Source organism: Acinonyx jubatus, chromosome A1, assembly GCF_027475565.1.
Source record: "Acinonyx jubatus isolate Ajub_Pintada_27869175 chromosome A1, VMU_Ajub_asm_v1.0, whole genome shotgun sequence".
Classification (NCBI taxonomy): Eukaryota; Metazoa; Chordata; class Mammalia; order Carnivora; family Felidae; genus Acinonyx; species Acinonyx jubatus.
In genome coordinates, this window is record NC_069380.1 from 153,593,384 (window position 1) to 153,614,665 (window position 21,282).

Sequence of the window (21,282 nt, forward strand, 5' to 3'; positions counted from 1 at the left end):
TTGACCAAGTCTCTGATTACCATTCTGGCCCAGTGAAGGAGACAAAATTAATCATCATGACGATCCAAAGACAGCAAGAACAGAGAGAAAAACAGAAAAGACATGTCAAATAGAAGATGTAAAGACAGCAAAGTCTACCATGTCAGTAAATACAATAAATGTAAACTTAAATTCTACTTAGAATCTGCTACATGTCTAAGAGAAAATATATTAATTCAATCCACTCCTTCACCAGCATCTACTCTGTGTTATCTATGTTTTAGGTACTTGGACACATCAATGAACAGAACAAAACAATCAGATTACACAATAATAAATAAATGTCTTACATTCGTTTTTGTCTATCTAGAATATTTAAAAGACTGTGGTGATTTAGAACTTAAGATATTTGTATATAACAGGTTAACTTAAAAGTAAAGGAAGAGCTCAGTAATTAAACGAACAAACCATAGGGCATGATTACATGCGGTACCACAGACAAGGAAATTACTGGAAGTATTATGAGCTTATGGGCAGCCAAAACAAAAAGGGCAAAAGTTACATAATTTTAATTATTTGGCAAAAGCTTCATACTCTATGGAAGACAGAAACCTTTATTAGCCCTAAATTACAATGAAAACTAACATGGATCCTTCTATATTAGGGGATACCTAAATATATAGGCTGTCCCAAAAGATCCAGTAGCCTTGCTAAGTTTCCTACAAAGACAAGCAGATTCAAAGAGAATCTAAATTAAGTCTGAATCCTGTTCCATCACTTACTGTTTGTACAACCACGGGCAAGTTCCTTAACCTCTCTGAACATGGGTTTCCTCATCTCTAAAATAGATCTATGATTGATGGAGTTAGAGAGAAGTTTCATAAAGTATCATGAAGTTTCATAAAGTAATTTTAAAAGAATTTTTGTTATTACTATGGCACATAATCAATAAACATAACAGCAATATAAACTGATACAGACTAGAGTTTCTGCTTCTAGATTATAAGACATGGTGCTTTATTTTTTGTTACCATATAATTATTTTTAATGTCCAGCATTTATAATATAAGGGTCAGAGTTTTCTTCGCAACTCAAGTTTATAAATTTTCGATTGTCTTGTGAGGCGAATAGGGATACTTCTTCTTGTCTAATCTGCTTTCTGGGAAGACTTCATTCAGGTCCTCAATGGTCATCTGATCAAATGCAATTGTGTTCTTCATCTTCTCCCGCTCTTTTTCATATTCCTCAATCCTGGCCTTTGAGAGAGACAAAAACTCAGCACAACTTTTCACATCTTCTTCTTCTTCAGCATCCACCTAAATGGTATATTTATCCTCTGGCACAGGTATCTTCAGAGCATTAAACTTCTTAAAATCATCTACCTACCCAGCCTTCACCACACTGGCCTTATAGTAAGCCCTGTTGAGAGCAGGTAGATTCTCAGGGAGAAGAGCCCACCTGGAGGTGAGGGTCTCATTCCAGGATGTCAGGGAGTTAACAATGGCCTTCGTGTCAGGGTATGATCTCCCCAAAACCTACTCAGTATATGGCTTTTAAAGCAAGTTTTTTCCCAGCCATCTTGAGATCCTTCACTGAACCCCATTGGCCCACCAAGACACAATGCTTTAAAAACAGTTCCACAGAACCAGTGAACTAAAATATGAAAAATTTCCAAAAGTGTTCTTAGAAATCTCTAAAAAAACAGTATCAAATATAAATTATTTAACTAAAGAGATAATTGACAATTTTAGATATTGAGATATAAGGTTTATGTACTAAAAATTTGCATAAGGCAAATTAGTAAAGTTGGGCTTTTGTTAAATAGGTTTGTCTTTGAGTTAACAACCACTTCGTCTCTTTCCTAAGCATCAACAATAATCATTATACGTGAAAGTAGAGTCCATTTGTGGTTTTGAATGCCATTCTTTTGCAATACTAGCACATAGAGAGCACTCAATTAATAATTCTTAATGAGCAAATGGCTATTGGCTATTATCTCTGGAATTAATAGTTTTCACTTCAAGGCAGTTGCCTAATATGTTCTGTGGTGACAGTTTGATAGCTTGACCCCAGGCATTTTTGTGACTTGTGACATAAATACTTTTTAAAAAGGCCAACTGTGATGATTAATTTTATTCATCAACTTGGTTATAATTTATGTAGTACCCAATTATTTAACAAAACACTAATCTATGTGTTGCTCTAAAAGTATTCTGTAGATGTCGCTACTATCTATAATCAGTTGACTTTAAAGAACGGGCATTATCCTCAATAATGTGGGTGGACCTCATCTGATAAGTTGAAGACTTTAAGAAGAAAAATTGATGATCCTAGACAAGAAGGTATTTTGCCTCCAGACTGCAGCATTATCTCCTCAGTTTCCAGCCTGCCAGCCTGCCCTAAAGATTTTAGACTTGCAGCCTGTACAAGTCTGTGAGCCACTTTCTTAAAATAAATCATAAACATATATGTGTATATGTATATGTTATATGTATCTTATCAGTTCTATTTCTCTGGGGAACCCTCAGTGATACACCAATAAAAGTGAATGATGTTTTTTAGGCTGTAAAGTACTACATAGACATCAAAAGTAGAACACACCAAATGATACTATATATTGGCTTCAACCTTTTATCTTAATTAAAACAAAATGTTTTTTCTTTGAAATCAATCCTAGATTACAGATACCAACCAGCATCTATCACCTTTAATATTCATGTCCCTTGAGTCTTCTTGCATAATAATAGTGATTTCTCAGAATCAAAACCATACATCATTAAATCCAATTAAAAGGAGATTCTAAAACAATTCTTTTAAAGATTATCCAACACATCAACAACACAGACAACTGAAATCATACAGAATGCATTTATACTATATCAGTATTCATGTAATAAAAAGATACCATAATTGTGTACCACATACCTATTAATCTGTAGTTCTACCCTTTAGCATACACCTAAGGAAGATAAATAAAGACCTTATCAAATCTAGGCCCATGAAGGATTAACCAAAAATACTCAGTACTATTTATTTATTTATTTGTTTGTTTGTTTGTTTATTTATTTATAAAGATTTTATTTTTAAGTAATCTCTACACCCAATATGGGGCTCAAACTCACAACCTCAAGATCAAGAGTCACATGCTCTACTGACTCAGCCTGCCAGGTACGCCCCGCCCAATGCTATTTAACAAGTCAGTTTATATCACCAAAATAGAAAATGTCACTTTTAACATAAAAACTAGAATAGGTACACCAACATAATGTTGATCTCGAGAAATGCAACATATTTAATTACATAATCTGAGACACTGGACCATGTTACAAAAGTGCACATTTTATTGTCTTGTACATTTTGTGGGATAAGGAAAGCAGAATAAATATCAAGGATTAAAGTATAAACTGGAACACAAGTCTTTGGCAGATTTTCTTTATACTGGACATCCTGACCCCCTTTATACTCTTACCAAGAAAGACAAATACCAGAAATTCCTTCTTGAATATTTTCTTTCAGTTTCCCTATAATCTCCAGATACTCCCATTCTCTCTCCCAATGATTGTCCTAATGCTAAATTATTCAAAGGAAGCAATTAATTGAAAAGCAATCATGTTGTACATCACAAAATGGAAACAATCTAGCAATCTATTTTATTTAATCAACATAAACAAATGATCAAAATAATTCAGCCCACTTCTGGGGCCTGAAAACATATTTTTTGTCTCCTCCTTTCCACCCCACTCTTCTTCTATTTCCAAGTCCTATGGCCAGGTCACAGCAGCAAAAGCCCACTTTATCATATACTGCTTACCTCAATCTACATGAAGAAGTACAATGATGCTGCTAGATTCCAAATGTACAGCTATGTCAAAGTAAAAACCATCAAACCAGGCTTGAAAATGGCAGTATTCTATTACCTCAGTGGAGCTTATGGTCATTCTACAAAATCTACTGAAGTTATAAAACACTTAAAGTTTTTTCTATAATTAATAAATTGATCCTCTGTCTCTCCATTTCTAATTCCTTAATTCCAATACCCAGATGGCTTATATTGTTAAAAACATCTATGGAGGATTAATCTTTTGGTCATAATTTTTAAATGGATGCAATAATTGATTATATATATAATTCACTGCCTAATCAGAAATAAAACTGTAATCTCATAAAAGATGTTTAATAGCAATTTTAACTACTAGGCACATAATTAATGGTTAGGGTATTAAAAATTAAACTTCAAGGTGGCTAAAGCATAAATTTAAAAACTTTAGACAATTTCAAAGAAAACAAAACATTAAAATAAAAAGTGCATAATTGTGTTTCTAAAAGTATGTGTAATAATACATTGCTATTCTACATTTTCATATAAATTAATAGTAGATAGATATTATTCACCAAAAAAATTTTGTAAAATATTTTTAAAGACAATGGAATAGCAATAAAACATTTTTTAAATAACTGAATAGCAATAAAACCATTTTTAGTTATAAAGAAATCTTACATATAAAAGAGAGCAAAGAAAGTAAGTTAAAGGCAATGGAATGCTGCAACACTAATTGCTCTGTTTTTATATAAGGGAAAATATGGCAGCACAATTGGGTGATTGTTATATATGCAAAGCTTCCACTAACGTTGATGATGTCGTCCTCATAAGAAATACACAACTACCTTACCATATGTAATTTTTTTTTATTAGTAAGGGGATCCATAACAACACCGTTACATAATTGGGGCCCTACATTCCCATGCCTGACAATTGTCAATGAACAAACCTCACTAAGGCAATGACTGAATTTTGTGCAAGATTCTCAAATTCTAAATATATCACATTAAGGAACACCCATTTTATTTTCAATTGCTTGAGTGGATGGGATTAAAGCAAATGCAGTTGTACTATAGGAATTTTCTGCCACTCAACTGCCAGTGAAGTAATGCATGAAGAATTCTTATTAAGTCAAAAGAGAAGAGAATGCATTTGAAAGCATAATTTACCCCCTTGATTAAGTTTTACGAATGGAAAGATTCAAGATTCAAGGCACTATGGACCCTTTTCCCAACTCAGAAAGAGACCCTTTTTATTAATAACCATTAAAATGCTCCACATTTTAAAGTATGCAACATCATGGCCTCATTACAAATTAGGTATTTAGGGAAAACCGCATTTCCTTCAAAGGAAAATGTTAACAACATACAATTCCTTCATCATGCATTTTTAAATACTAAGGAAAGTTATGCAACTGTTTTCACAACCAAGGCTCAGGCAACTGCCCAAGAAGCCTATAGAATTGATATCAATAGGAGTTTTATGCCTGATGGAAAACCAGTCTACAGATTTTTTTAATCTGAAAAATAATGTCATCACTGTGAATTCCACTTTGGAATACAAAAGCAAGGATTACACTGCGTTGTTAAAATGTTAACAACTGCATTTCATTCTTTGAAAAGGCTATATAATTTTCCTAAAATAAAGAGTTGATTGTATCTCTTATTACTGTTACAAGAATTTGATATATCACAAGGTTTAAGAGTTACAGCATGTGCCAACTATCAACCAGAAAAAATGAACCTGATTCATAATTCACTTTGAAATGTCTAGTTAGTCAATCAAGTGATTTGTAATCATGAAGACTGCCAGAAATGTAGTGAATAATGAGCTACAGTAAAATCCCTGGGTTTTTTTTAGTATTCTTTTTCATTATGTGACTTTTGTTGCCATTTTTGATCACTGTTTCTCAGCAGCACACATATTTACTTACAAGTTTTTGACTATTAAATAGGTTAAAGGATATACAAGTTGAATGACCAGAGTATTTAATGTCTTCCCACAAAATTAAAAGTCTTACTGTTTGGGGTGCCTGGGTGGCTCAGTCAGTTAAGTGTCCGACTCTTGGTTTTAGCTCAGGTCATGATCTCACGGCTCATGGGATCGAGCTTTGTTTCAGGCTCTTCACTGTCAGCATGGAGCTTGCTTCAGATTCTCTCTCTCCTACTCTCTCTGTCCCTCCCCCACACACTCTCTCTCACTAAATAAATAAACATTTTTTAAAAAGTCTTACTGTTTATAGCTTGAGCAAAGAAAATTACATTCCATCCAACTCCCTTCACGCACACCTCATTTTATTTATTTAGTGAATATGCTGTTTCAGCATAGCAAATTTTAATTCAGTACATTTTCATAAGTTGTTTCTATATAGCCTAAAACAAATAAAATCACTTAACATAATATAGTTAATATCAGAAGCCATAAGCTTCCTTTTACTATCTTCATTGTATAACATTCCCTTAGTTAAAACTAATGTAAGCTGATGGCCAAAGAACATTTAACCTCTAACTAATATAATCTTATTAAATTATAAATATACAAAATATAAATCAACCCAAAGTTCGGCATATAACTAAAAAGGTAATATGATAAATTAGTGTTTTTCTAAATGTAAAACTACTAACCTATGTTAGAATCTGTCATTCTGATAATACTGGCCATCATAACCATTTTAATCAGGATTACATGACATAAGAATTACAGTTTTAAAGCAAATAGAACTTTAGGGGTGCCTAGACAATGGCTCAGTCGGTTAAGTGTCCAACTCTTGATTCTGGCTCAGGTCATGATCTCACAGTTGGTGAGACGGAGCTCTGTACTGAGAGCACTAAGACCACTTGGGATTCTCTCGCTCTCTCTCTCTCTCTGTCTCTCTCTCTCTGCCATTCCCCCACTTGTGCGCTCGCTCACACTCTCTCTCAAAATAAATAAACATTTAAAAAAAAAAACCTCTGAAGCAAATGAAACTTTATTTTTTTAATGTTTATTTATTTTTTGAGAGAGACACACAGAATGTAAGCATGGGAGAGGTACAGAGAGGGAGACACAGAATCTGAAGCAGGCTCCAGGCTCTGAGCTGTCAGCACACAGCCCAACAAGGGGCTCAAACTCACAAATGGTGAGATCATGACCTGAGCCGAAGTCAGACACTTAATCGACTGAGCCACCCAGGCATCCCATGAAACTTTAAATGTGATAAAAAATAGGTTCATTCTTTCACTTATTTTTCATCATTTTCAAACAGAAGGATCCTTTTCCAACTTTAGACTGATCATTATACCAAAGCACATGTGGATCTCCTTAAGGGAATTAATAGAGTCCTTAAGTCAAGATGTATTACACTTATTATTAAAATATATTATTTCAGAAAAAATTCAACTATTGAAATTTTATGGGTAAATTTCCAATAAGTGGTTAGTTGTTCAAGATAACAAAATTGCAGACATACACTATACTGCCTCAAGGAAGCTAGTATGACTATGGTGAGACTTCAGGAACAATACTGTTTACAACACTGAATATCCCAGAAAAGTGTAGTAGCACTCCACCTTGGAATTCATTTTATCTCCATTATCACACCAACTGTGAGGAAAATCTTTTCTTTCCTTGTAGGTTACCCATCTGTTTAATTCATTCACTTAACAAATGCTTATTAAGCATCTATATGTACCAGGAATTGTACTAAACCCTGGGGATATAAAAATGAATTAAACACATAGCCTTTGCGCTTGCCATTAAGATATGTAACAGTCTAGGGGCGCCTGAGTAGTTCAGTTGATTAAGCTTCTGACGCTTGATTTTGGCTGAGGTCATGATGTCATGGTTCTGGAGTTTGGAGCTCTGTGCTGACAGTGCAGAGCCTGCTTGGGATTCGCTCTCTCTATCTCCCTCTCTCTGCCCTTCCCCTGCTTATGCGCTCTCTCTCTCTCTCTCGCTCTCTCTCAAAACAGATAAATAAATCAATAAATAATCCTTAAAAAAGAAAGAAATCTATAGTCTAGAGAGATATAATAAGTGCAATAAAATATAAAGGTATATAAATATAAAATATAAGGTTCTCGGTTTAACTGAGGTAGACATGTAAGGAGTATACATGACATGCGGGAGTAAGGAAGAGGGCTGCCGGAGGCAAGCTTGAGACAACATGGAATGGACCACTAACAGAAAACCTTGTATGTATGCTAAAGAGAACACAATCTGTACCTTAAAATCCTTCAATGGTTTCTCTTGTTTGTGGAGGGAAAAATCATGGGATCATAGGTTTCCAGAATGTCTATTCAATTTATGTAATATGGCTTTCCTCAACAATGGTCACACTAACATTTCATATTGCATTATACACCTGTTAGAGAACTAATATCACCATTTTAGCCTATCTGCTTTATATCAACATGTAAATAATCTCCCAGAACAAGGATCTCTAGCTCTAGCAAACTTGCAAATTAAACAACAATTTTACTACCTGAAGAGCGGGGCAGACACTAAAGTTATAGCAAGTTTTCCAAGAAAGCATTATCAAGAATCCATACATGTGATAACATGCACGCAGCATACGCACAACATGAAGTATACACAATATACTGGCAGACTGTCCAACACTGTGTCTACATAAAGTCACAGAAGCAAATGTTTCAGCCAGATACATTGTGGTATACCTCAGTCCGTCGTACAAAATCACTGTGAACTGGCCAGACTGTGCCTCAAAAGTGAAACAGCGCATTCTCAAGTTGCGTAAGTAAACCTTTCAAGCAGCTTAACACAGCACTTATAAATAGGAGCTCTGGGCAGAAGTTCTGAGGCCACATAGTTCAGGACTGAAATCCTTGGTCATTCACTGACCTTACGCAAATTATTGAACTCTGGCTCTAAGTTTTCTCGTCTATAAACCTGAGATAATTATTCCTACCCCACATAACTGTTGTAAAAATATAATAAAATATAAAAAGCGCTTAGAGTGGAACAAATTACATCAGTTTTAATAACAGTTATATAATTATAATTATTAATTATTCAAAAAGTAGTATCACATCACTACACCTGCAATAGAAATTATTCTAGTAAAGACAAACTCAAGTTTATACACTAAATAAGTTTAACTTCCACTATAATGTTAAAGAAATTTCCAAAGTCTAGTCCAACCGAAAATGTTTGAGCTAGGCCTAATGAGAAAACAATAATACTGAGACAATCGTCTTAAAATAATGCTTTCAAGAAATGAGACTTTTGAAAACGCAATGAGTTATACTTAATAACTACTTATAAGGCATGGGAAGGGAAAGCCCAATCTTCCTACAAAAATATTGAGTGCCTTTTTGAGGAAAAGAAAACTATGCAATCAAACCTTTTCTCCAAATATAGTGCCATGTTATTCCTTTTTATATTTTGTGGCCTTTTACAAGCCATTTAATATAGATGATAAGGCTGGTTATAATCATGGAACATCATGTACCTGTAAAGATCCTCTCCCTACAGAGAGACCTGTTTTTTGAAGTCAGTGAACATCAGTCCTACCAGTCTTTGATTTGGGATTTGTTTATATCCCAAAAGAAGAAAAATTAAAAGGGAACAGTGACAACAAAAAAGATAGAATAGTACTAAAGCAGAACTGTAAAAGAAAATTTACTCTGACAACCTGACATTGGTGATGATTCAAGTGAAAACAACTTGAGTAAAGAGGGCCAAAGCAACATCGGTAACTGTCATCAAGTTACTTACATACAATGTTACACACATGCAGACACACACACAAACATCATGGTTAGGAAGGATTAGGTCAAATCACAAATGTAATTCGTAAAGTGAAGTAATGATTAATGAATACGCATTAAATAATAATGACCTGAATTACAGATTGCTATTAGATACACTACTACCGCTTGTAATATTAAACATATATGGTCATCCACTGTATATCTAGGAAAGAAAGCCTGTGGCAAGCATCAACAATGGCTACCAGTTGAAAGACCAAATAATGTATTTGAAAACAGACGAGAATCTTTACATTGATACTGCAGTTATCTGAAATTTCCTGAAATTAGTAATATATTTTATTTTTTATATAAATTTTTTAATGTTTATTTATTCTTAAGAGAGCAGAAAGAGACAGAGCATGAGTTGGGGGAGGGCCAGAGAGAGAGGAAGACACAAAATTCAAAGCAGCCTCCAGGCTCCAAGCTGTCAGCACAGAGCCCAATGCGGGGTTCAAACCCACAAACCACAAGATCATGACCTGAGCCGAAGTTGGATGCTTAACCAACTGAGCCACCCAGGAGCCCCTGAAATCAGTAATATATTTTAAAATAAATAAGTAACATATGTGATTCTGTTCTAGCCAATATTCATTCAAATAAAAGTCAAGAATTATAAGTTAGCTAGCATGTGTTATATGGAAATAAGAATGGAGGTGAGAAAGAGTACTCAAATTGGGGCACCTGGCTGGCTCACTTGGGAGCATGTGACTCTTGATCTTGAGGTCAAGTTCGAGCCCCACACTGGACATGGAGATTATCCTTAAAAATAAATAAACTTTAAAAAATAAAAGAAAGAAAAGAAAGAGTACCCCTACTACTTTTAGGTATATTCATAAACACCAAACTGTCACTTCCACCCCTTTTCATTGTCAGGTTGTTTTCTGTGTGAATCTTCACTACACTCTAGTAATAAAGCATGATGGTTTAACATCCCATAAAATAAAGTTTAAACCAAACTATCGCTTGATAATGCTGAAAACATCAAATAACACTAGTGTGATCTTTCCTGTGTGAAGATGACACTGACTCACCTTCAACAGAGATGAGCTTCAAGTTGTTTTTCCCCAAGGGAGATGAACTCGCTGATCTGGCCAATTCTCTTGCCAAAGCTCCCTGGTGAACAACAGCTTATATCTGCAAGATGAGTGTTACCAGTGGTCACAGAAAATAACAAAATAAAATTATTAACATAGAAATGAAACCTATGCCTTGGTCCCAAACCACTATGTTTTAATGAACTAAAAACAAAGTCAGAGAAATACATATATTTTATAATACTTACATACAAAATTGTACATGTATTTACTCTCATTCATTTTATTTGATCTTTCCCTGACCTAAAAATACAAACAGTCAAAGGCTGACCTCTATTCCTGAGTAAAAATGTTCTCAGCTGTCTTACCTAAAACAAAGATTGCTTCTGACATGTAAAATCAAAAGTGTATAATGAAAATGCTCAAAACATGAAAGCATGCCAACTTTACATCCCTCATCACCAGTAGCAATAACTGAGGAAATTACAGAATATTTTTGTTAATGTTAGCAACATTTTCAATAGCATTAAATTCAGTATGACTACAGCCAAAATTACTGTGACATTTCCTAAAATCCTGAAAAATACTTCCATTTTTTATGAAGAAAAAATACTTTCATTACTAGCTATAGTGTTTATTCATGTTAAAACAGAAGTTTGTAATTAAATATTCCTGATATGGAATTTTATTAGTTACCAGATGAATCTCCTTCATAAGAGTTAAGAAGTTGGTTCAACATTACCTGAAGACATAGTTTTTAAGTATAAGTAAAGTTGATGTTATGTGCTTCTTTATTATTGAAAGGAATAAAAATTAGATTAGCATCTGTTAATAATCAATAAGGAGCTACTTACAACTAGATACAATTCAAACAAAAATACAATGCTAAGCATCTACAATGAGCAAGGCACTCACTATTTGGGGTTTCTGTGAACAGGTATAAGAATAACAAAGCATAATACACAACCTCAAGGAAATCACAATATCAGTATTATTAAAACATTCCACTTCCAGTTCTACATAACTGTTTGCAATAACAAACAGCGAGAACATAAAGGGTGAAATAGAAAGCACAGCATCATACCAGAGAATGGTAGCTACCACAGGGATGAGGCTCCTGGGCTCCTCTTGCAAGTGGATATAAGGAAGTCTCAATAGAAATGTTGAGAACATCTGCTACAACCTGTGATGCAGGCCCAATGCCACCTGTAACCAAATAAACTTTGTTAATTTAAAGTCACTGTACAACCGTTTCCACTCACAATTCTATTTCAGTGGGTCGGTCCCCTTAACCAGTCTTCACTGTATTTCTTACCATGATTCCCCACCCACTCACCAAAACTGAAGTTCTCCACTAGGCTGCAAACTCTTAAAGTTCTTCTTCATTATATTTTTTTTTCATTTTTTTAACATTTATTCATTTTCGAGAGATGGAGAGAAACAGAGTGTCAGTGGGGGAGGGGCAGAAAGAGAGGGAGACACAGATCTGAAGCAGGCTCCAGGCTCTGAGCTATCAACACAGAGCCCCATGCAGGGCTCAAACTCATGAACTGTGAAATCATGACCTGAGCCGAGGTCGGACACCCAACTCAATGAGCCACCCAGGTGCCCCTAAAATTCTCCTTCACTTTAGTTTCCCATTTCCACAATGCCCAGCAGAATTCCTCACAAACTGTAAATGCCTAATAATTGCTTGATAACTTGAAATGAACTAGTCATCTTATTCCCTTATCAAAATACCACTTATTCTGGCTATAGTTCTATTCCTGGCAAGGCAGTATTAGATGAAAACACAAGATTGTTTACTTATTCAGCAAACATTTTGCTCCTACTAGGTACAATGCTAAGTGCTATATATACTAACATAACTAGCACATGACTCTTGCTCTTAAGTAATTCAGTCTAGTAAAAAAGATAAAGATGGTAGACTCTGAAAACTATAAAAACACTGATTAAAGAAATTAAAGATGATGGGTGGCTCAGTTGGTTAAGCGCCTGACTCTTGATCTCAGTTCAGGTCATGATCTCATGGTTCGTAAGTTCAAGCCCTGAGTCAGGCTCTGCGCTGACAGTGCAGAGCTTGCTTGGCATTCTCTCTCTCCCCTCTCTCTCTCTGCCCCCAACCCGCTTGCTCTCTCTCAAAATAAATAAACTTTAAAAATATTTAACAAATATTGTTAAAATGTCTATACTACCCAAAGCAATCTACACATTTAATGCAGCCACCAAAATAATAACAGCATTTTTCACAGAGCTAGAACAAACAATCCTGAAATTTGTATGGAACCACAAAAGACCCAAATAGCCAAAGCAATCTTGAAAAAGAAAAAGCAAAGTTGGAACCATCACAATTCCAGACTTCAAGGTATATTACAAAGCTGTAATCATCAAGACTGTATGGTACTGGCATAAAAACAGACACACAGATCAACAGAACAGAATAGAAAACCCAGAAATGGACCCACAACTATATTCTCAACTAATCTTTGACAAAGCAGGAAAGAATATCCAAAGGAAAAAAGTCTCTTCAACAAATGGTGTTGAGAAAACTGGACAGCGACATGCAAAGAATGAAACTGGACCACTTTCTTACACCCTACACAAAAATAAATTCAAAAGGGATGAAAGACCTAAATGTGAGACATGAAACTATAAAAATCATAGAGGAGAACACAGGTGGCAACTTCTTTGACATTAGCCACAGCAACTTCTTACTAGATATGTCTCCTGAGGCAAAAGAAACAAAAGCAAACATGAACTAAAGGGACTTCATCAAGATAAAAAGCTTCTGCACAGCAAGGGAAACAATCAACAAAACTGAAAGACAACGTTCAGAATGGCAGAAGATAATTGCAAATGACACATCTAATAGATCCAAAATCTATAAAGAACTTATTAGTAAACTCAACACCCAAAAAAAAAAACAAATAATTCAATGAAGAAATGGGCAGAAGACATGAATAGGCATTTTCCAAAGAAGACATTCAGATGGTTAACGGACACATGAAAAGATGCTCAACATCACTCATCATCAGAGAAATGCAAATCAAAACTACAATGAGATATCACTTCACACCTGTAAAATGGCTAAAATTAATAACAAAGGAAACTACAGATGTTGGCAAGGATGCAGAGAAAGGGGAACCCTCTTACATGGTTGGTGGGAATGCAAACTGGTGTAGCCACTCTGGAAAACAGTGTGGAGGTTCCTCAAAAAAGTAAAAATAGAACTACACTATGATCCAGCAGTTGCACTACTAGGTATTTACCCAAAGGATACAAAAATACTGATTTGAAGGAACACACCCAACTCGATGTTTAAAGCAGCATCATCAACAATAGCCAAATTATGGAAACAGCCCAAATGTCCATCGACTGATGAATGGATAAAGAAGTTGTGGTGCATATATACAATAGAATATTACTCACCATCAAAAAGGATGACATCTTGCCATTTGCAATGATGTGGATGAAGCTAGAATGTATTATGCTAAATGAAATATGTCAGAGAAAGACAAATACTATATGATTTCACTCATATGTGGAATTTACAAAACCAAACAGATGAACATGGGTCGGGGAGGTGGTGGGAGAGGCAAACCATAAAACAGACTCCTAACCATAGAAAACAAACTGAGGGTTGCTGAAGGTGAAGTGGGTGATGGAATGGGTTAAAAGGGCGATGAATATTAAGGAAGGCACTTGCTGTGATGAGTGCTGGGTGTCATATGTAAGTGATGAATCACTAAATCCTTTTCCTGAAACGAACACTGGAACTTAAAGCCTGTAACACTGTAACTAGTATTTAAGGCTTGAAACTAAAAAAAGAAAAAAGATGTGGTATACACACACACACACACACAATGGAATATTAGTCATGAAAAATAAATGAAATCTTGCCATTTACAACAACATGGATAGAATAGAGGATTATGCTAAGCAAAATAAGTCAGTCAGCAAAAGACAAATACCATATGATTTCACTCATATGTGGAATTTAATTAAAAAAACAAACAAGCAAAGGAGAAAATGAGAGAGAAGCAAACCAAGAAACATACCCTTACCTACAGAAAACAAGTTGATGGTTACCAGAGGGGGAGATGGGAGGGGGGATAGGTGAAATAGGTGATGGGGATTAAGGAGTGCACAAGTTTTGATGAACACCAGGTATTGTATGGAAGTGCTGAATCACTATACTGTACACCCGAAACTAATATTACACTCTGTTAACAACTAGAATTTAAATTAAACTTTCTTTAAAAAGAAAAAAATAAGAAAGATAAAGAAGGAAATTAGTCACTATGATACCCTGTCATCAGTTTATAGCCACTTTTCTAGAAAGTGCTACAGATACTAAAAGAAAACTGGCTTAGAATAAAGGCTTTAGAGAAGAAATGTCATGTGAAATGAGTATTTAAAAAATAACAGCCATTGAACAGAGGGACAAAAAGAAAGAAGACATTCTTAGTGCAGGGGAGAGGTGAAAAATTATAGAGGTGCAAAAGGGTACACAATATTCTGAGAAATTCTAAAAGCTTTTTGGAAAGTATAAAATGAGAAGAAAAAGGCATGAAAAAGATCACAGAGATGCCTATTATGCTAAATAGCTGGACCTCGGTCTGACTAAAGGAGGTAAGCCAGAGGAGTGATGTAATCATTAAAAAGATCTTGGCAGTAGTGTGAAAGACAGGAGGAAGGACAACAGGACAAGGCAAAGGACTAAATCACATGAGACAAAACTGTCTTGACCTAATGGTTTATGGAATTATGGTGACCCGATTCATCATCAGTGGTCATTAGGTCTGTTCCCCAACGGGTCTCAAATTCAGATACATATTTAGAAACAGGCGTTGATTTATTTTAGTAAACTATTTAGGTGGTATAATCTCAATCAAAAAGCATGGCAAGAATTTCATAAGAATTGTATCAAGATGCCAAAATGTTAATAACAACTAGCACTGGGTAGTAGAGATATAGGTCATGTTTTTCTTGTTAATGATATATTTCAAATTGTCTACACAGTAAAATTAAAAATAAATCCTACAGGAATTTCTTGAAACTTAAAAATTAAAATTGGCCTTAACTCTAAAGGGCCAGAGCCAGGATTCCTTCACAATATAACTGGCCCAAAGCCTCCCTTTATCACCATGGCCCACTCTACATAAAATACACATTCCTACAACAGAACCTCAACCCATAACCTCTCTGTTTCTATAGCATCCTCTTGCTCTGAATATCTGTCTAAATCCCAACTTCATCATACCACCAGCTATACTGATTTTGTACTTGAATTTCCAAAAGCTCATTATCTGCTCCATACACTGTGACATTCCATCGTATCATTTATTGAAATCCTTCCTAAATACTTCTCCAGTCTGTTCTTCCTACAGTGTTTTAAGAATACTACGGTAAAATCAGTCCTATTCCAAAATGAATATTCAGACCTGACTCACTTATGGGCAGACATGCATATAATTATACCAATGAATTGATAAACTGCAAACATTGATCACTATTAAAGAGTTTTCAAATCTATTATCTCAGAAAAAGTTGCCTACTGTTATGAGTTGAATGGTGTCCCCCCAAAAATATGTTGAAGTCCTAACCCTCAGTACCTGTGAATGTGACCTTATTTGGTAATAAGGTCTTTGCAGATTATCAAGTTAAATGAGGTCATTAGGATAGGCTCTAATCCATTATGACTGGTGTCTTTATAAATAAGGAAACTTTGGACATAAAGACAGAAACATACACAGGGAGGTCACCACATGAAGATGACGACAGGGATCAGGATGACGCATCTATAAACCAAAGTATACCAAAGATTACCAACAAACCACCACAAGCTAGGAGAGAGGCATGTAATCGATTATCTTTCTCACAGCCATTGGAAGGAATTACCTTGACAACACCTTGATCTTGGACTTCTAGCCTCAAGAACCAGGCAACAATAAATTTCTGTTGCTTAAGCTACCCCTTTTGTGGTACAATGCTACACAGCCCAAGCAAAATAATATACCTAATAAGGGAAACTGATTTGTCCCCCTGGAAGTCACTAAAGACAAAAACATTCTGAAGATTGCAAACCAGTAATAATAAATTTTCTTGCTATTCATTTTTCAACCTCTAGCAAAGGTGGTATTTAATAGCTAAGTCAACCTAGTACCAAATGACTCTAAGGAAAGAGTTTCATCTATAAAGTACCATTTATAAAGCACATAATCAGAGAGAATATTATCCTATAGCTATTGGGACATAAAAATAACATGAAATTATATAGATTTTCCTTTGTTTTATAAAAGAGTTGCTCTATGCACTTTTATGTGCCTGTGAGAATACAATTTGACCTATAATCCAAAGATAATACAATGAGTTACTTGATGAGAAGCAGGAAAATCAGCATAGATCAGGAATGGGCTCTAAAGGGACACATACTTCAAATCCTTGCTATGTTACTCATCAGCTATGTGACTTGAGCAAATTACTTAACCACGGTTGAGCCTCAAATTCTTCACCAGTAAAATGGGAATTTTACAGTTTATATAAACAGATTAAACAATATATGAAATATGCTTAGCATATAATGATAAGAAGGTTTTACAATGTATATAAAAAGGAAAATTCATAATTAAGCATTTTTTTATACTTCTCTTGGGTAGGACAACTATTAAGCAAGTTTACGTAAGAACAAAACTCTTCATCATACACACTGTATATAAAAATATAGTCTTTGGCTAGTTCCCTACTATAAAATGCAGAAGTTTCAGAATTTTAAACCTATTGGTCAAAACTCAAAACACATTTAAACTGATTAATATTGGAACTGAAATACAAACAGGATCTTGGTGACTTTTGGCTCTGTCACAGACATCAGTTGGTATGCTGCTTTCGAAGCTCTGTAATACCACTCCCTTATTCCTTCAGATCACTAAGCTCTAGCCAGTCCAAACAACAACCCATATGTTGTCAAACTAGACTGACATGAGTCTGAGCCTAATAGTATAGTACAATCCACTGGAACCTTCTACCGAATATTACTGTTTTTTTTTTGCCTTTTTAAAAATATCTTATAAAATACACATCTCAAAACTGTAGCTAAATAAAAAGGGACTTATTTTGGAATGTGTATATTTGTTGTGGGGTTTTTTTTAATGTTTATTTATTTCTGAATGAGAGAGAGACAAAGCGCAGGTGAGGGAGGGGCAGAGAGGGGGAAATGCAGAATCCAAAGCAGGCTCCAGGCACCAAACTGTCAGCACAGAGCGACACAGAGCTAGAACCCACAAAGTGCAAGATCATGACCTGAGCTGAAGCCTGACAAAACCAATTGAGCCACTCAGGCGCCCCAAGAATGTGTATATTTGTTTTGAGAAATGTATAAATAATGCAAAACCTTATCGATCACTAAAATTCAAAAGGACCGTATTTTCTCACTCTACACAAAATATAAATTATACTTTGACTGTTTATTGTAATACTTGTAAATTGAAACTTACACCTACATCCACATATAAACAGATAGAAAAACTACAAGATTAAATCCAAAAAGACTTTATTATAGGGGTAGGGGTATTTTTGTTAAACTTTTTTATCAAAAACAGCTATCTACCTAGGTCAGATCTATTGGCAAATAAATCAACAACTCATTTTTTGTGTGACAGCCAAATAGTAACCGTTCTTAGCATCCTTTAATAAACTTTGGTGAACTATAAAAACATGTTCATTTGTAATGCTATAAAAACATGTGCAGGGGCACCTAGGTGGCTCAGTAGTTTGAGCGTCCGACTGTTGATTTCAGCTCAGGTCATGGACTGAGACGCACATAGGGCCCCACACTAAGAATGGAGCCTGCTTGGGATTCTCTCCCTCTCCCTCTGCCCCTCTGCCCTGCTCACAGTCCCTTGCTCTCTCTCTCGCTCTCTCTCGCTCTCTCTAAAAAAGAAAACAGAAACATGTTCAATGCGAAAATTCAGTATTTCCATTGACGCTAATGGGAAGTCAAAACCAAACACAGGTATTTTTCTAAATATCTATGAAAATATGTTTTGACTTCATACTTAGTGTAGTTCCCAACTTTAATTTAAATATACTGTTAGTTGAGGTTTTTTTTAAATTTACATTGAAGTTAGTTAGCATATAGTAACAATGATTTCAGAAGAAGATTCCTTAATGCCCCTTACCCATTTAGCCCTTCCCTCCTCCCACAACCCCTCCAGTACGGAACCCTCTGTTCTCCATATTTAAGAATCTCTTATGTTTTGTCCCCCTCCCTGTTTTTATATTATTTTTGCTTCACTTCCCTTGCGTTCATCTGTTCTGTGTCTTAAAGTCCTCATATAAGTGAAGTCATATGATATTTGTCTTTCTCTAATTTCGCTTAGCATAATTTCCTCTACTTCCATCCACGTAGTTACAAATGGCAAGATTTTCTTTTTTTTTTTTTTTTTTGAGCTTTGAAAAAAATGAACCTGCTTCTTGCTAAAGCAGTAGCACAAAGGGTGCTTTTCAGAAACATTGTTAGGCAATTGTTTTTTATTTACAGAGAGATATTGTTAGGCAATTATTTTTTATTTACAGAGAGATAATTAGATTAGTATACTTAAACAAAATAGGGTATCAGGAAAAATTCTTAGATCTTATATTCTTTAAAAAAACTGATTTAAAGTTAGCAAATGCCACATCCTATTTGTTCAAGATACTATATTAATATCATTTTGGCTGATCCCAAATTATAACTCTAACAATTTTTCAAAAGGCAAAGAACAGCAATGGAAACCTAAATGTATTTTCTTTTTCTCTTAAAGTCTTCATGTAGTAATATTAATAAAATCACAAATACATTATATTAAGAAAATATAATCTGTTAAATTATTGGCAAAAGACCATATCAATAATTATCCCCTGAAGAGCAATGACTTTGCTTTTATCTATCTCACATGCAGTAAGCATGACAAGAATTCAATAAATAGGTGTTAACTGTCTATATCTCAAGAACAATAAGCACAACAGCAGCATAATTCTCCTAAGAATCAAATAGTGAGAAAATCCTAAAGATCTGGGATTTTGAAACAGGCCATGAACAAAATTTTACAACATGCAAATCTAACGTTAGTAGAAGAAAACTCTACCCTTTACCCACAGAAAAATTCTGCGATCACATCTGAAAACTGTGTGTTGGCTGTGTCAATAGAAAATACACAGCCAATGCTAGTTTTGAAATAATCTCAACTTGGTCTAAAGTACAGTCATTAAGAACTGAGTACAAAAAGCGCAGATATTTAAGCACCTATAATCCTGATAGTATATATGGCAAAAAATATACATAATATATAATCATATAAATATATACATACATAAAAATATACACTTTTTTTTCCAAATTCAGAGGTTTCTGTAAACAATACATCACCTTTCTTCAAAGAGCTATATAACTAAAATAGTAAAATAATATAAGTGGACTATACATTGTTGTGTCTCACCGTGGTTTCTCTAGTGTTAGCACTGCTGGCTTGGTGATTAAGATTCCATATTCTCACCACTACTGTCCAGATTCATATTATGGTCAAGGAGAAACAAGTTAGCAAGGGGCTAGTTTCCTCTACTCACATTTTTTCTGCTGAGTTTCACCTACCTGATAGAGCAACAATGGAGAACTTTAATGAGTGTAGAAAAGTCTTTATATTACCCATTACAGACGTTCACCAGAACTTTCAACTAGACAAATGCCTTGCAAATATTTACAGACAGACATACACACACAGACACACACAGACACACACACACACACAGCTTTCTCTCCAGACAGAAATGTTACAGATATGAAAGAAATAATATTTAGTATGAGCAAATAAAGCAATATGCTTCATAAAAAGCAATATGCATTTATAAATGCTAAATAAAAGGAGTACTGAATGTTGACATCTGATTACATTGGATCTCTCCTCCCCAAACTAATATGCTAGGGAATATTTCCTACTAGCAGCTGCTGAACACATAAGATAATTGATCTAAAATAGAGAAAAATGTGTTACCTGCCTTGCTTGTTAAAACACAACTACCTTGAGAATATTTATAGCACTGACAAAGCTACAATTAGTAGCTTCATCTTCCCTAAAAAGAATGATTGCTACGATTACAAGTTTCCTAGTATGTATTTATAGAACCAAATAATTTATTAAACCAAGTTTTTGGTCTTAAAGCAACAGATTTGGGAACAGATAGTCTTATAATAGGATACATTAACTCCATCTCTAGTTATATTGAAATTTTTTCATAGGAAAGGCACGGCACTGTGAATATTATGACTCAAGCTTACTCATCTCAACTAAGAATGAATTAAATTCGATAGAGTAAAAACCTGAAAGAACGTACATGCATGGAATTCTAGGTTGCCATTTTTAGAATAGGGTTTTTCTCCAAAGAGATTTTAAAAATGTGTTTCAAAATTATTCTATTTGTGCTACTCTCACTTTAGTGCTCTGATAAGTTGGTTGCTAAATAGAAACAAGAAACAAACTCATTTTCAAATAGAAAGTCATTTGTGATTTGACCACAACATAAGCTACAAAAAAAAAAAAGAAAGAAAGAAGCAATTTGTCAAAGTCCTGACTGCCAAAATATATTGAAAAATAGATATATGTACATGTAAAGAGACACTTATATTTGTGCCCATTCCTATGTTCCTGGTCCAGTTACCATG

General features: G+C 34.7%; 1 pseudogene; it reads right to left on the minus strand.

Annotated features, from left to right (window-relative positions):
- Positions 1 to 371: 371 nt before the first annotated feature.
- LOC113593461 (ATP synthase subunit d, mitochondrial-like) overlaps positions 372 to 21,282 on the minus strand; it is a 39,356-nt pseudogene continuing 18,445 nt past the window's right edge.